Source organism: Triticum aestivum, chromosome 4A, assembly GCF_018294505.1.
Source record: "Triticum aestivum cultivar Chinese Spring chromosome 4A, IWGSC CS RefSeq v2.1, whole genome shotgun sequence".
In the NCBI taxonomy this organism is placed as follows: domain Eukaryota; kingdom Viridiplantae; phylum Streptophyta; class Magnoliopsida; order Poales; family Poaceae; genus Triticum; species Triticum aestivum.
Window position 1 is genome coordinate 248900962 of NC_057803.1, and position 16316 is coordinate 248917277.

Consider the following 16316-nt stretch of genomic DNA (forward strand, 5'->3'; position numbering starts at 1 on the left):
TTTATTTTCAAGAAGGGGAGGATGATGAGGACATGACTACCTTGGATATGACCAAAAATATTGCATATATGCATATTTGTCAGGTGATTTCTAGTGCAAACTATTCAATAATCTATTTATGTTATCCAGAACAAAAATACTTCACACACTTTTGTGTTTTGTCTAATTGCAGGTGTATGGGACATTTGTACAATCCACATATGAAGATAAGGAAGAAAGAGATGTTTATTTGCTGTCCAAAAAGTTCTCTCACGTCACTTTTGGCCCAAGAGAAGATAGAGTCCAAGTCTCTCACGTTCTGGATTCAGATTCGGACTGCACAGACACACCTGACTCAAAACGCACACAAGTTTTTCATACGGACTCCGAATTGGGTGATTCTTTTTTTGTTGGAAACTAGATTTCGTGCACTTTCCAACCCAATTGGAATCACCTTCAAATTCGTCTGGAGCGTTGAGTTGTGGACGAAACAATCTGATGCTGCAGCAGAATCCGAGTCAAACTACAAGTCCAAAGGTGTTACATCACCTCCACTTGGGCCCATTGGCCTTGTACGACCTAGATTTAGTTTTAGGCTGCCTTGGGACGTCCTCCCACCTCCTTGGCCTCCACCCCTTGCTCCTATATAAGTAGATCCATCTAGTAGTTTTTCCTGGGGATTTGTTTAGTTAAAAGTTAGCCATTGCAACTTCGTGTACTTCGTTTGTGTCCAACGACCAGACCAAGACCGCTTCCGGATCCCCACCTTTATCAATACTTCATATATACTCGCAATATTTAGATTGCTTTTATCATATTCTTGCTTGTTCTTCGACTGCTTGCAGGAATAGACCTTCGTGGTCAGGTTGATTGTGCTCTAGCGTGGTCAATAACCTTTCGGAGTTGGTTTAGCGATTGCCTAAGGCGCAACGTCGTGCACGTTTGTAGTCGGATCGTCAAAGTCATCTTCACCAAATCGATAGTTATCATCTCATCGAAAGATCGGGACACCCCCGCCTCTATCAGTGCAGCCGGTGGTGGTGGTGGAAGACGCGCGAGCAATTCATTAAACCTGTTATCGAGCTTTGTTTCGAACGTCTTCTCCATGCCATCTATCTTCAACATGGCCTCTTCAAATCTGTTTAGCACATCTTGCACCTGTCCACTCATCATTTGCTGAAATTTATCATGCAACTCCTTATTCGTCATGTTCTCCCAGTCAGTCTCGTCGGCTTGTGATCCTGCCATGGTTAGCAACAATAGAAACACACAAGAATATGATCCTACAGAATACTAACAAGAGGTGGTGGTGGTGGTGTCACAAATACGTCAAGCAAATCTCAAATTCTTACCAGTTCTTACCCAGCAGCAGGCGGTGATCGGCAACCGTCATGGTCAAAACTCCCAAAGCTTGGATACAGCGATTACCAGGGAGAGTCAAATGCACGACGTAGATGTATGTGGAGCTAGGAAGGCTTATAATATGGTAGCAAAAAGGGTCAGCAATAATCAATTCAGAGATGCAAAGTTGAATAAACGCTCAACGACGGTACTGTGCTGGTCCAAGGCTAGACCGTGCTAGAGACGCGAGCCTAGAACACTAACAAAATCACGATGATGCACGTAAACAAGGGAGAAGCACACTCTGATTTTTTTTCTTTTTTTCACTTTTTTGCACTTTTTTTCCTTTTTTTTGCTCCGCAACAAATTTTTTTCGAAAAAGTCTACAAATGGTCTAAAAACTGCCTAGCCACATTTTTTTTGAGTTTGGAACTATTTTTCTTCTGTGGATGGCTTGAAAGTTGGGGAGTCCTACTCTGTCACGACTCGGAGTATCGCATGATCTGGAACTCGAAAACTAAGCAACAAATACTAGACTCGGACTGGTGGCGGACATGAATCTGGTGGAATCTCGAATTGGTGGCGGCGATGAATCTGGTGGAAATCGGACTGGTGGCGGATATATGTTGCAGGTGGACTCGGATTGGCATGATGGCGGCGGATATGTGGTGGCGTATATGGACTCGGATTGGTGGTGAATATGTGGTGGTGAATATGGCAGTGATGATGAAGTTGGTGTGTTGGTGGTATATGGCAGCGGCGATGATGATGATGCGGTGGTGATATATGGCAGCGGCGACGTGACCATGGTGGCCCTTGGTGGAGGGGTCCGAAACCAACCCTAACTCTTGTTTCCCCACACATACGGACTCTAAAAACAGCCTATACTTAAGTATTTCGAAAATACATGGGCCTGGTCCAATAATAAGGTGACGCGGCACCTAGAATAGCCTCTGGACGAAATTTATGAAGTGGCATCTTGTATATTTCGTCCCATGCTTCATGCACTCATTATGGTGGCTTCAGAGTCCTGGAATCATCACTTGTAACTCCGTTCTTGTTCCCCTTGTGCATGCCATCATCTCCATGCTTGAACTTTCTCCAAGGTTCATCTTTCTTGTCCAAGCTAGGCCCGTCATTTGTAAGCAAAACAAATGTATCCAACTTAGGAAGCATCATATTCACATGAACATTAGAATCATTACCAAGAAACGAAAGTACCTGATAATTCAATTGGTGTGCGTGAGCTCTAGTAATTGTCCCACTGTGTACAGCAGCAGGGGTTGTGGGTGTAACAATGGTATTGATGTCCTCATTAGGCAACCCAGGCACTTCTGGAGGATAGGGACCGGCAGGCGGCAGAGAAGGAGAGGGAGTTGGAGGAGAGGATGGCTAGGTTCTTGGAGGAGGAGAGGGCACGGAATGACGCAACTCACCGGGCCATGTACGAGCTCCTCGTGGTAAGTTTCTTCTACATATTAGCCAACTCATGCACGTAATGTTCGTTTCTTTACTAACTAATATGACTAACTCATCAAAACCAAATGTGCAGTCTATGTGCGAGAAGACCGGTTAGACCCCTTCGTCGATGCCAGTCATTGCTCCAGGGACCATGGCGAGTTTCATTTGAATGGTCATTAGTTACTAGTATTAAAATTTGAGTGTCATCATGCTAACGAGTCATTGCAAATGATCTTTGGTGCAGCATAACTCCAAACAATCATCGCATGAACCTTCTCCAAGTGTAACCAGCACGAGCAACCCCAGTGCTTCACCTCCGTGATGACGGTAAGTTTTCTCTAGTGTTTTGCTTAACAAATGCATAATGACCTATACTTAGCTTATTTAGTTCATTTATGACATAATTAGCTTACTTAGGTCAAAATTTGCATAATAACCTTGGTTAGCTCATAAATGTCATATACTTAGCTTATTTTCCTCGAAAATGATATAATGTAACGCCCAAGATGCAGTTCTATCCCAATCACGTGATGAATTCATGATTGGGGCACAATTGCATTTCAGACGTGTAGCAAAGTGATACACAATTACATACAACCTGAGTGAATAGAAGGAGTACGAGAATCCAGGCATCACTTTCCCCAAATAGCATACATAAGGATCATCATACAATCATCCATACATAAGTAGTGTCCGACTACGGACTAGATAGAAAAGGAAAACCACCCTGCTACTAGGCCCACGGACACTCCGTCTAGGTCCTCTACTAATCAGCCGGATAAGTCACATAGTAACGACCACGATCTGCATCAAACTCCCACAGGAGCTCAGTGTCATCACCTGCGTCAGTCTCATCGGTACCTGCAACTGTGTTTGTAGTAATCTGTGAGCCATGGGGACTCGACAATCTCAACACCATCGGTAGCAAGACTATCAAAGCTTAATGGTAAGGTATGGATATATGGTGGAGTTGCAGCAAGCACTAAGCATTGTCTGGTGGCTAACTTACGAATGTAAGAATAAGATGAGAATCTACGCGACGGTCGCAAACTAGTAATGATCAAGAAGTGATCTTGTACTACTTACCTTCATACGTAACCCCACCATGTTCTCTTCTCGAACCTCATTGAAAAGAGACCATCACGGTTACACATGTGGTTGGCATATTTTAATTAAGTTTAGTTCCAAGTTCACTACAACCGGATATTAAAAACTCACATCTGCCACATAATCATAGGCACGGCTCTTGAAACTTTAAACCCTGCAGGAGTGTCCCAACTTAGCCCATGACAAGCTCTCACGATCAACAGAGGAAGATCCTCCTCTCGGAACAACCCAATCAAACTCGGAATCCCGGTTCACAAGACATTTCGACAATGGTAAAACAAAACCAGCAAGACCGCCCCAATGTGCCGACAAATCACAATAGGAGCCGCATGTATCTTGTTCTCAGGGCACACCGGATGGGAAATACGTCGGGTTGGCTGAGACCCTGGTTGCCCAGGGGGCGCCGGACATCGACCAGGTTGGACCAGCACTCAGAGGAGCACTGGCTTGGGTTGTTGATTAAGAATCCTTGGGTTAATTACTTCCTATGCAAATTTTAGTTGTTATTAGGCAAATGGTAAAACCAATGTTGGGCCTTGCTGGAAGAGTTTTATTCAAAGTGAATTGTCAAGGGGAGCCCCTAAACCCCAACCATGTAAGGAACGCAAAATTCAAGGAACATAACACCGGTATGATGGAAACTAAGGCGGCAAGAGTGGAACAAAACACCGAGTAAAAGGCCAAGCCTCCCACCCATTACCAAGTATATAGATGCATTAATTAAATAAGAGATATTGTGATATCCCAACATATCCATGTCCCAACATGGAACACCCTGCACTGCACCTGCAACTAGCAACACTATAAGAGGGGCTGAGCAAAAGTGGTAACATAGCCAAACAACGGTTCGCTAGGAAGGTGGGTTAGAGGCTTGACATGGCAATTTGGGGAGGCTATATAAACAAGTGGTAGGTAGCGCGACATAGCGATAGACGAACAACTAGCAAGCAAAGATAGAAGTGATATCGGGGGTAATGATCATCTTGCCTGCAATGTTCTCAGTGGTATCGAATCCTTGCTCCTCGTGAACGTACTCGACAGGGTCCTCGGACACGAACTCGTCTCCTGACTCTACCCAAAGCAAGAACACAAACATCAGAGAAACAATCAATCACAATGCAATGCGCAAGCAACATGATGCAAGACATGTCATGAAATGCAAGATATGATGTGCATATGCGGATGAGGTGTTTCGAAAGGGGTGCATTTGAGATGGAAGGAGAAACAATGAACATGGCACCATCTTGGTAACCCAAGCATGTCACTAGATAGATTGGAAGATTTCGGTTGAAATCTACATAAAGATCATCGGAAACGGATGCACGGTTTGAAAATGACAAGCAAAACCATATACAATGCAAGCTGTTGAAAACGGCAACATGACAACTTGGATGCAAAGTTTAAATATGCTACAGCATAGCAACATGAAAATGAATGGAATGGCATTGAATTACGGGTCAAGCACTGCAAAACATGATTACTGAGATACTGCTAAAACTCACTAGAACATGTTTAAAACGGCATGGCAAAAATGCAAATGCTAACAGTTTTACAGACTTAGCAGAATATACTGAACATGGCAGAAACAACATCAGGTTGCATAGTTTAGAGGTAGTAAACTACATGTTATAGGAACATATCATGGCAACCTTGAGCACGGCATGCTAGTACTAAATGCACTTAATAAAACTCCCTTACTGAACTTATTCCAAAGATCTACAGAAATGATGATAGCATCAATGCAACCATGGCAAGTGATATGAACTGGCCCAGACTTGAGCATATCAAAAACAGAATTAAGTAGGCATGTTGATGTAGGGTAGAACCCTAATCGCCCGATCTTTCATGAAAGGAGCGGATCCCGCGAAGAACACGAGGAACACGAGGGGAAAACGAGGGAAATCACGAGGGGAAACACGAGAAAATCACTCAACCAACAAGAAATAGTCACACATGTGCTAGATCCTCGAGTACATAAAGTAAGATACACGATCCACGATCAACTAGGGACGATACACGGTAACCGGTCTTCTCCGCGAGGAGGTCTTGAAGTTCTTCTCCAAAAGGAGGTCTTGAATCCAAAGGGGTCTTCTCCGTAGAGGTCGCAGTCTCTCTCGTGGAGTAGATCCGATGTGGATGAGCAATGCTCTATCTCTAAAATGAGCTAAACTAATGCTAACCCTAGAAAGTTGTACGGGGTGGAGTATATATAGTCTAGGGGGAGAAGGGATACACGGGCCTCGGCCCTTCACTGTGCACAGACAGGGGAGGCCGGATGCTCGGGCTGGTCGGGCCGGGTGTCCGGGCTTTCAGGCGACGCCGGATATCCGAGCTGGGGGGCCGGATGTCCGGGCTAGAGTGGTGGCATTTGTTGCTCTCAGGTTCGGAGGGGCCGGATTTCCGGGCCGGTGGCCGGATGTCCGGGGCCTGGGAGATGCTCTTGGCTCCTTCCGTTGGTTCTCCTCATCCATGGACTTGGGGACTTATACATCTTCATGCGCATCTTCGGGAGGGTCCTCTTGGTGCCTAATCATGCACAACACCTCGGACTTAGGTAGTAGCCATGTCTCATGCATAGAAAGGGGAAGTTCGAAGAGGAGTGAGTTCACCTTATCTTTGATAGCCTTGGCTCGGGCTCGTGTCATTGGTCCAAGTGGTGTCGTTGGAGGTGTAGGTGCGTCCATGGGGATGACCTTGGGATGCTCCGTATCATCTCCCCTCCCTTGGGGAAGATCCATCCTCAGATCGAAATCCTCATCACCATGGTAGGGCGAGAGATCTTTGATGTTGAAGATGTCGCTCACGGAGTACTTGTCACGAGGGATGTCGATCTTGTATGCGTTGTTGTTGTAGCGTTCAAGCACCTTGAATGGTCCATCCGCGCGTGGTCGAAGTTTGGACTTGCGTTCTTGGGGAAAGCGGTCCTTGCGAAGGTGTAGCCACACGGGGTCTCCAATGTTGAATATCATAGGGTGCTTATTGACGTTGAGCTTGGTCGCAAGGCGTTGTACTTGACGTGTGATGGTGTTTCTTGTATGCTCATGCACCTTCTTGAGATGGGTCGCTCGTGCACTTGCGTCCAAATTGATGCGCTCTTGGAGTGGTAGAGGAAAAATGTCCAATGGTGACAATGGGTTGAATCCGTAGACGACCTCGAAAGGGACTTGCCGTTTGTTGACTGTCTTGCTCGGTTGTAGGCGAACTCGGCGATGGGTAGACATTCCTCCCACTCCTTGATGTTCTTCTTGATGAGTACTTGAAGTAGAGCGGAGAGTGTGCGGTTTGTCACCTCCGTTTGGCCGTCGGTTTGAGGATGGTACGCCCTGGAGAAGAGTAGCTTGATTCTGAGTTTGGCGCATAGGGTCTTCCAAAAGTAGCTAAGGAACTTGACGTCTCGGTCCGAGACGATAGTCTTTCGCACACCATGGAGACGCAATATTTCCCTACAAAAGAGATTAGCAACATGTGAAGCATCGTCTATCTTGTTGCAAGGAATAAAATGTGCCATTTGAAACGGTCCACAACGACAAATATAGAATCTTTCCCATTTCGAGTCCTAGGCAAACCAAGTACAAAGTCCATGCTAATGTCTTCCCATGGTTGGTATGGAATTGGTAGAGGCATATAGAGGCCATGAGATTGAGCTTTGGACTTAGCTTTGCGACATGTAGAGCATCGGTTGGTGAAACGATTGACGTCCCGAAACATCTTTGGCCAAAAGTAGTTCTTCGAGAGCGTGGTGAACGTCTTGTCGCGTCCGAAATGTCCCATTAAGCCTCCTCCATGAGATTCCTGCGAAAGCAACAAACGAAGAGAGGACTCAGGGATGCAAAGTTTGTTAGCTCTCATAAGATATCCATCTTTGATGTAATAGCGTTCCCAAGATGTATTCGACAAACACTTGGCATAAGGAGTAGCAAAAGTTGCATCATGCTCATACAAGTCTTTGATATGCTCGAAGCCAATGACATCTAACTCAAGTTGTGTAACAAGCATGCATATGCGGTAAAGAGCATCTGCTACAATGTTTTCTTTACCCTTGATGTACTTGATGACATAAGGAAAAGACTCAATAAATTCACTCCATTTAGCATGACGCTTGTTCAACTTGGTTTGTCCCTTAAGATACTTGAGAGTCTCATGATCGGTATGAATGATAAACTCATGGGGACGAAGGTAATGTTCCCATTCATGCAAAATGTGGACTAAAGCATATAGCTCTTTGTCATAGATGGGATAATTGAGTTGCGCTCTAGAAAGTTTCTCACTAAAGTAAGCTATGGGGAGCTTCTCTTGCGTTAACACACCTCCTATGCCATTACCACTAGCATCGCAATGAATCTCAAAAGGCTTGTCGAAGTTGGGTAAAGCAAGCACGGGAGCATGAGTAAGCAAATTCTTAAGCTCATTGAATGCGGTATCTTGGGATTGTCCCCAAACAAAAGGCGCATTGTTCTTGCTGAAAGCATGCAAAGGCAAAGCAATGGTGCTAAAATCCTTCACAAAGCGACGATAGAAACCCGCAAGGCCAAGAAAACTACGCACTTGATGCAAGTTGGTTGGTTGCAGCCAAGTCTTAATAGCATTGATCTTGGACTCATCAACATGAACACCCTTAGAAGAAACAACAAAACCCAAGAAAACGAGCTTATCAACACCAAAAGGCATTTCTCCATATTAGCATAGAGGCGCTCTTTTCTAAGAGTTTGCAAAACGGTGCAGACATGGGTGACATGCTCTTTGATAGATTTGCTAAACACAAGAATGTAATCAAAGTAAACCACAACAAATATACCAATGTAAGGGCAAAAGACATGATTCATGAGGCGCATAAAAGTTCCCAGTGCTTCCGAAAGACCCATAGGCATGACTAACCACTCATACTAACCAAACTTGGTTTTGAAAGAGGTTTTCCATTCATCACCCTCTTGTATGCGGATTTGATAGTAACCACTCTTAAGATCAATTTTGGAAAATATAGTGGCACCGCTAAGCTCATCAAGCATATCATCTAGGCGTGGAATGGGATACCTATAGCGAACGGTGATAGCATTGATAGGTCTACAATCAGAGCACATGCGAAAGCTACTGTCATGTTTTGGCACAACAATGACCGGGACGGCACAAGGGCTCAAACTTTCACGCACAAATCCATGGTCGATGAGATATTTAGTTGCCTTTGTATTTCTTTGGTTTCTTCGGGGTTGACACAGTAGGGAGCTTTGTTCGGAAGAGGTGCTTCGGGGATGAGGTCGATTCGGTGCTCGATGCCTCGTAGAGGAGGTAGACCCGGAGGTAGCTCATCAGGGAAAACATCTTGAAATTCCTGCAAAAGAGAAGACAACACTAGAGGAAGAGTGTGAGAAGTGTTAGTTTGTGGTGAATTGTCCTTGCACGCGAGGACGTAGTGTAGGACACTAGATGGGTTCTCACACACTTCTCTTATCTCACGTTTGGTGGCAAATAGAACTAGGTTCTTGTTTTCGCTCATCGTGGAGGCACTCGATTTGGGCTTATGGCGCTCACTCTCTTTTTGGTGGCTCACTCTCTCACTATGATCTCCATGATGGGTGGCTTGCTTGTCGGTGATCACTTGACTTGGCGACATTGGACGGAGGACGTACTCCTTGCCCTTCATCTTGAAGATGTAGTGGTTCGCTCCGCCGTTGTGGATGACTCCTCTATCGAATTGCCATGGCTGTCCAAGGAGAAGATGACAAATGGTCATTGGAACGATGTCGCACTCCAAGGTGTCTTCGTAGGCGCCGATTTTGAAGGAGACTCGTACTCGGTGCTCGACTTGGATGGTGCCGGAGTCACTAAGCCATTGCACTTTGTATGGATGTGGATGCTTCGTCTTGGGCAATTGGAGCTTGGAGCAAAGTTCTTCACTTGTGAGATTATGACAACTACCGCCATCGATAATGACCTTGACGGTTCGTCCATTGATGTCGGCCTTGGTGTGGAATATGTGGCATCGTTGGTCTTCTTCTTGGTGATGTTGGAGAGTCAAGACTTTGGAGACAACAAGTGTGGGACTTGAGTCTTCATCACAAAAGACTTGTTCTTCTTCATTGTTCACTTGGCGGTGCATGGTGACTTGCTCAAGGGCTTCCATTTCGCCTTCACTCATGGAGTCATAAGTGCCATCGTCGTTGAAGACCATGGTTCACTTGTTGGTGCACTCATAGGACTTGTGGCCTCGGCCTCCGCAAGTGAAACACTTGAAGGAACTCATCTTAACGGTCTCATCGGTTGGGGTTGATGATGATGAAGCTCTCAGCTTGAAGTTGCTCGTAGGAGGATGGCTTGTAGTGATAGAGGCAAAGGTGTCCCATCTTTTGATGAGATGGTGGCCATCGTTTTGGAGGAAGTCGACTTTGACGATCCGACTATGAACGTGCGAGGACGTCGCGCCTTAGCAATCGCTAAACCAACTCTGAAAGGTTATTGACCACGCCGGAGCACGATCAACCTAACCACGAAGGTCTGTGTCCTGCAGGCAAACGAAGAACAAGCAAGAAACTGAGATTGCAATCTGGATATTGCGAATATAAGATGAAAGCTTTATTGATCAAGGTGGGGTTCTGTGACGCCTTTGTCTGGTCGTTGAACACAAACGAAGTACGCGAAGTTGCAGCTATGGAGAACTTTAATCTAAACAAAATCCAAAGTCTAAACGACGCCCTAAGGGCTGTATATATGGAGGAAGAGGGGGGGATTTCGTGGCCCTTGGAGGAGGGGTCCGAAACCAACCCTAACTCTTGTTTCCCCACACATACGGACTCTAAAAACAGCCTATACTTAAGTATTTCGAAAATACATGGGCACGGCCCAATAATAAGGTGACGCGGCACCTAAAATAGCCTCTGGACGAAATTTATGAATTGGCATCTTGTATATTTCATCCAAGGCTTCATGCACTCCTTATGGTGGCTTCAAAGTCCTGAAATCATCACTTGTAACTCCGTTCTGGATCCCCATGCGCATGCCATCATCTCCATGCTTGAACTTGTTCCAAGGTTCATCTTTCTTGTCCAAGATAGGCCCTTCATTTGTAAGCAAAACAAATGTATCCAATTTAGGCAGCATCATATTCTCATGAACATTAGAATCGTTACCAAGAAACGAAAGTACCTGATAATTCAATTGGCATGCGCGAGCTCTAGTAATTGGTCCAGTATGTATAGTAGCAGGGGTTGTGGATGTAACAATGGTATTGATGTCCTCATCATGTAGTTGACGAATCTTTCTTGGAAGTCGACTTGTCGATGTTGGTAGTAGAAGGCTTTGTAGTCGGTGTTGGAGTCGTTAAAGCTTGGTTGTTGGAGAAGCCGTAGGACTTGGATGAGAACTTGGCATACTTGAAATCATCTTGCACTTGGCGTTCCACTTTGGTACCTTGGTGCACTAGCTCGATGAAATTTGAGTATGGTTGGAAGTCGGCGATCTTCTTGATGGGATGATTGAGTCCATTCAAGAAACGTGCCATTGTTTGCTCATCATCTTCCGTGACATTGGCTCTTATCATTGCAATCTCCATCTCCTTGTAGTATTCTTCAACATCTTTGTTCCTTGCTTGAGTTGTTGGAGTTTCTTGACGAGGTCGCGGTTGTAGTAGGTAGGTATGAAGCGTGCTCTCATGACATCCTTCATTTGTGCCCAAATAGTGATGGGTGGTTCACCTCTTGCCTCTCGGCGCTCTATGATTTGTTCCCACCAAATGAGGACATAGTCTTGGAACTCAAGGGATGCCATCGCGATCTTCTTCTCTTCTTCATAATTGTGCAAACGGAAGATCTTGTCAACCTTCAAGGCCCATGAAAGTTACTCTTCAGGATCGTTGCTTCCGTTGAACTTGGGCATGGTGAACTTGAGCTTGCCATAGCGTTGCTCTTCATTGTGTTGGGGTCGGGGATGATGGCGCCCATGTTGTTGATGATTTTTCAACTCGTGGTGCTCTTGGCGCGAAGGGTTGTCATCGTCATGTTGTTCTTGTCGTGGAGGATCTCCAATGTCTTCATGCTCTGCATTGACTTGTTGTTCTTGGCGAGCTTGTGGAGGAGCTTGTCTAGCTCGAGGAGGAACTTGACGATGCATGCGAGCTTGAAATCTTCGTTCTTGAATTTCTTCGTGAAGTGCTTCCTCTTGTTCACGGGCTTGTCGGCTTCGATCGGCTATGGCTCGACTCAAATCGCATAGAGCTTGTTGCGCCGCAAGTGCTTGAGCGTCACGGAGTTGTTGTTCTTGACGTTGTGCCAGGGCATCTTGAGCATTTTGGTGTAGACGTGCTCGCTCTTCCTCTTCATGTTGGCGTTGTCGTTGCCGTTCTCGTGCTAGCGCAAAGGCCTCTTGAGTTTGACGTTCTCGGCGCACTTGAGATTCGGTGTCGCGTAGGGGATTGAGGCTTGCTTGACGATCGATGCACGCGGTTCGGTGAAGAGTGTTCGATGTCGGTGTACTTGAGCCGGAGAGGGTGAAGTCGGAGTGTCGACTCGAACGGCTCCTTCTTGAAGTGGAAGAAGAGCGGTTGAGCAACAAAGCACGAATTTCGTCCATCCTTGCGTCATTATCTTGCTTGTGATCGTCGAGCTTGTGGTCGAAGTAGTCCCTTGTACGTTGCTCAGAAAGTCGCAAGTCGGCGGCAAGGTTGTCGATGCGTTCACTCATAGCTTGTTGCTCTTGATGAAAGGCACGTTGTGCACCAAAGAGGTGACTCTTGGTGACGAAGGAGTTCATGTCGTCGTCTTGCTCCACGAAGAGTGGGTTGGTAGAAGTACTTGGCCTATCCATCATTCCAAGACAAATGTGAGTGGTAGAAAGAGAAGAACGAGTGCCAAATGTACCTTGACCGAAGTTGAAAGTGGATCGAGGATCACTCCAATGTAGGACAAGGAAATGGCACGATTGGTACTAGCTCTTGTCGGTTTCTCACACCTACACAAGTAAAAGCTTTTGGTGGAGCTTGGTTAGGATGGTCGCACAAATTTTGATGCAATTGTAAGTGAGCTTCAATAATGTTGGAAAAGATTCACAAGATGCAATGTAACAAGTAGACCAAGCATATAAGGTACACGAAGACACACACGCAAAAAGATAAATGGGGTTGTGCAACCAAGGGTGAGCCAAAATGTGGAATCCACAAAAATGCTCTTGTTACACAACACTAGAGAGACGCTAGCACGATTGCAGAAAAGGCGGATACAAGAACTTGTGCACAACCTACTTAGCAAAAATGCAACGACTTCTATCCCAAATATGTTCTATGCAAGGTGTTGCTATGATATGGTCTAAGATGATCGAGTATGACAATCTTAATGTTGTAAGATGCTATGGTTCTTGCTTAAAAGATCTTTGCTTATCTTTTCTCTTTGCTTAAAAGCTTGTTTGGCTCTTTGATGTTTGAGCTCTTTTCTCATGCAATGCTTGACGAACCAAGATAGCAAATGAGTATGCGATGACAACTTTGTGACACAAGAGATGATACCACTATATGCAACAATGATGTATGTCATGATTAGATGATATGGTTCTTGCTTAAAAGCTCTTTGCTTATCTTTTTGATGAGGACATCAATACAATTGTTACACCCACAACCCCTGCTGCTATACATACTGGACCAATTACTAGAGCTCGTGCACGCCAACTAAATTACCAGGTACTTTCGTTTCTTGGTAATGATTCTAATGTTCATGAGAATATGATGCTGCCTAAATTGGATACATTTGTTTTGCTGATGATGAGGACATGACTACCTTGGATATGACCAAAAATATTGCATATATGCATATTTGTCAGGTGATTTCTAGTGCAAACTATTCAATAATCTATTTATGTTATCCAGAACAAAAATACTTCACACATTTTTGTGTTTTGTCTAATTGCAGGTGTATGGGACATTTGTACAATCCACATATGAAGATAAGGAAGAAAGAGATGTTTATTTGCTGTCCAAAAAGTTCTCTCACGTCACTTTTGGCCCAAGAGAAGATAGAGTCCAAGTCTCTCACGTTCTGGATTCAGATTCGGACTGCACAGACACACCTGACTCAAAACGCACACAAGTTTTTTATACGGACTCCGAATTGGGTGATTTTTTTTGTTGGAAACTAGATTTCGTGCACTTTCCAACCCAATTGGAATCACCTTCAAATTCGTCCGGAGCGTTGAGTTGTGGACGAAACAATCTGATGCTGCAGCAGAATCCGAGTCAAACTACAAGTCCAAAGGTGTTACATCACCTCCACTTGGGCCCATTGGCCTTGTACGACCTAGATTTAGTTTTAGGCTGCCTTGGGACGTCCTCCCACCTCCTTGGCCGCCACCCCTTGATCCTATATAAGTAGATCCATCTAGTACCTTTTCCTGGGGATTTGTTTAGTTAAAAGTTAGCCATTGCAACTTCGTGTACTTTGTTTGTGTCCAACGACCAGACCAAGACCGCTTACGGATCCCCACCTTTATCAATACTTCATCTATATTTGCAATATTCAGATTGCTTTATCATATTCTTGCTTGTTCTTCGATTGCTTGCAGGAATAGACCTTCTTGGTCAGGTTGATTGTGCTTCGGCGTGGTCAATAACCTCTCGGAGTTGGTTTAGCGATTGCTAAGGCGCAACGTCGTGCACGTTTGTAGTCGGATCGTCAAAGTCATCTTCACCAAATTGATAGTTATCATCTCATCGAAAGATCGGGACACCCCGCCTCTATCAAGTGGTATCAGAGCATCATTATCCCTTCCGCTGTCCACCATCCCATCTATTAATTTCCACCACGTGCTATCCACCATTCATTGTCATAATAATAGTTGAGATCGTTCACATCTTCACTTGATCCAATCTGCATCTTATCTAGTTTGTTTTGGAAAGAGGGAGAAAAAAAGAGAGAAAAAAACGAGAGAAAAAAAAGGAAAAAAAGTCAGAGAAAAAAAGGAGAGAAAGAAAAAAAAAGTGTGAGAAAAAAAAAAGAGAGAAGAAAAAAAACAAAAAAATCGGCACAAACTTTTTCAGAGGAAAGTTGGAGACAAAGTTGTTGATATATCCTGATTGGCTGTTGTTTCACCTTATTATCTTCACTACTGTTGTGATCTTCACTTATATCTTGCTGTCAAGAGCTACTTAGTATCCTTCATTGATGCTAGTTGTGCTACGCCGTGACCTTATTAGTGTTCTAGGCTCGCGTCTCTAGTCCGGTCTAGCCTAGGACCAGCACAGTACCGTCGTTGAGCGTTTATTCAACATTGCATCTTTGAATTGATTATTGCTAATCTTTTGCTACCATATATAGCCAACCCAGCTCCACATATTTCTACACCGTGTATACGTATGCTCCCCTGGCAATCGCTTTACTCAATATTCGGAGTTACTTGACACCGCTGGTTGCCGATCACCGCCTGCTGCATGGTAAGAACTTGTAAGACATTGATATTTGCTTTACTGTGAGCGTTTTACCACCACATCCTAGTAGTTATAGGAACATTATTTTTGGGTTTTGTTTCTTGTTCTACTAATCATGACAGGATCCAGAGTCAATTCATGGGCTTTGTCAATCGCGGGAGACGTGCCACCACCTTTGCAAATACCACAACCGTCACGAGAGGTGCACAAACATTCAAATGCACATGATCAGGTTAATGTATCTATACCACCATTTAATGGCTGTTTTAAACCTGCTTTTTATATTGAATGGGAGTTCGACATAAAAAATATATTTGCTTCCCATAATTTCGATGAACATAAAAAGGTTAAGGTTGCGGTTGGTTCTTTCACTGGTTATGCTTTGGTTTGGTGGAGTGAATATTGTCGGTTACACCCTGATTATATACCTACTACTTGGGATGATTTGAAACTTGCCATGCGACATACTTTCGTCCCTGCTTATTATACTCGTGACATGATTAGGAAGTTGCAACACTTAAAACAAGGTAGTGAAACTGTAACAAAATATTATGATGATTTACAAACTACCTTGTTGCATTCCTCTTTAGAAGAAAGTGAAGATGATTTTCTGGATAGATTTTGGGGAGGATTAAACCGTGATATTCAAGAGATACTAATTCATGAAGAGTGTTATCCTATGGACCATTTGTTTCATCTTGCTTGCAAAGCTGAACAGGAAATAAAACGACGTGTTGGCCACGAGGAGAACAAGCGCACGGTGCACATTCCAAGAGTTGATATGATTGTTCCTTCAACTACTAGGCATACTATGACAACCACATCCGTTGTTGTCAGGACTACATCACCTCCACCATGTGACACATCGCCCCCGAGAGTGGCTACATCATCTGAGTTGATCATAAGAGGTAATGACAAAGGTACTGATCTTCCATCTCTACATGAGAATGATGAATGCCTTGTCAATTTGAATGCACCATCTGATGAGCTATCCACTACTTTGATCACACCACCTATTTTAGAGGACTAC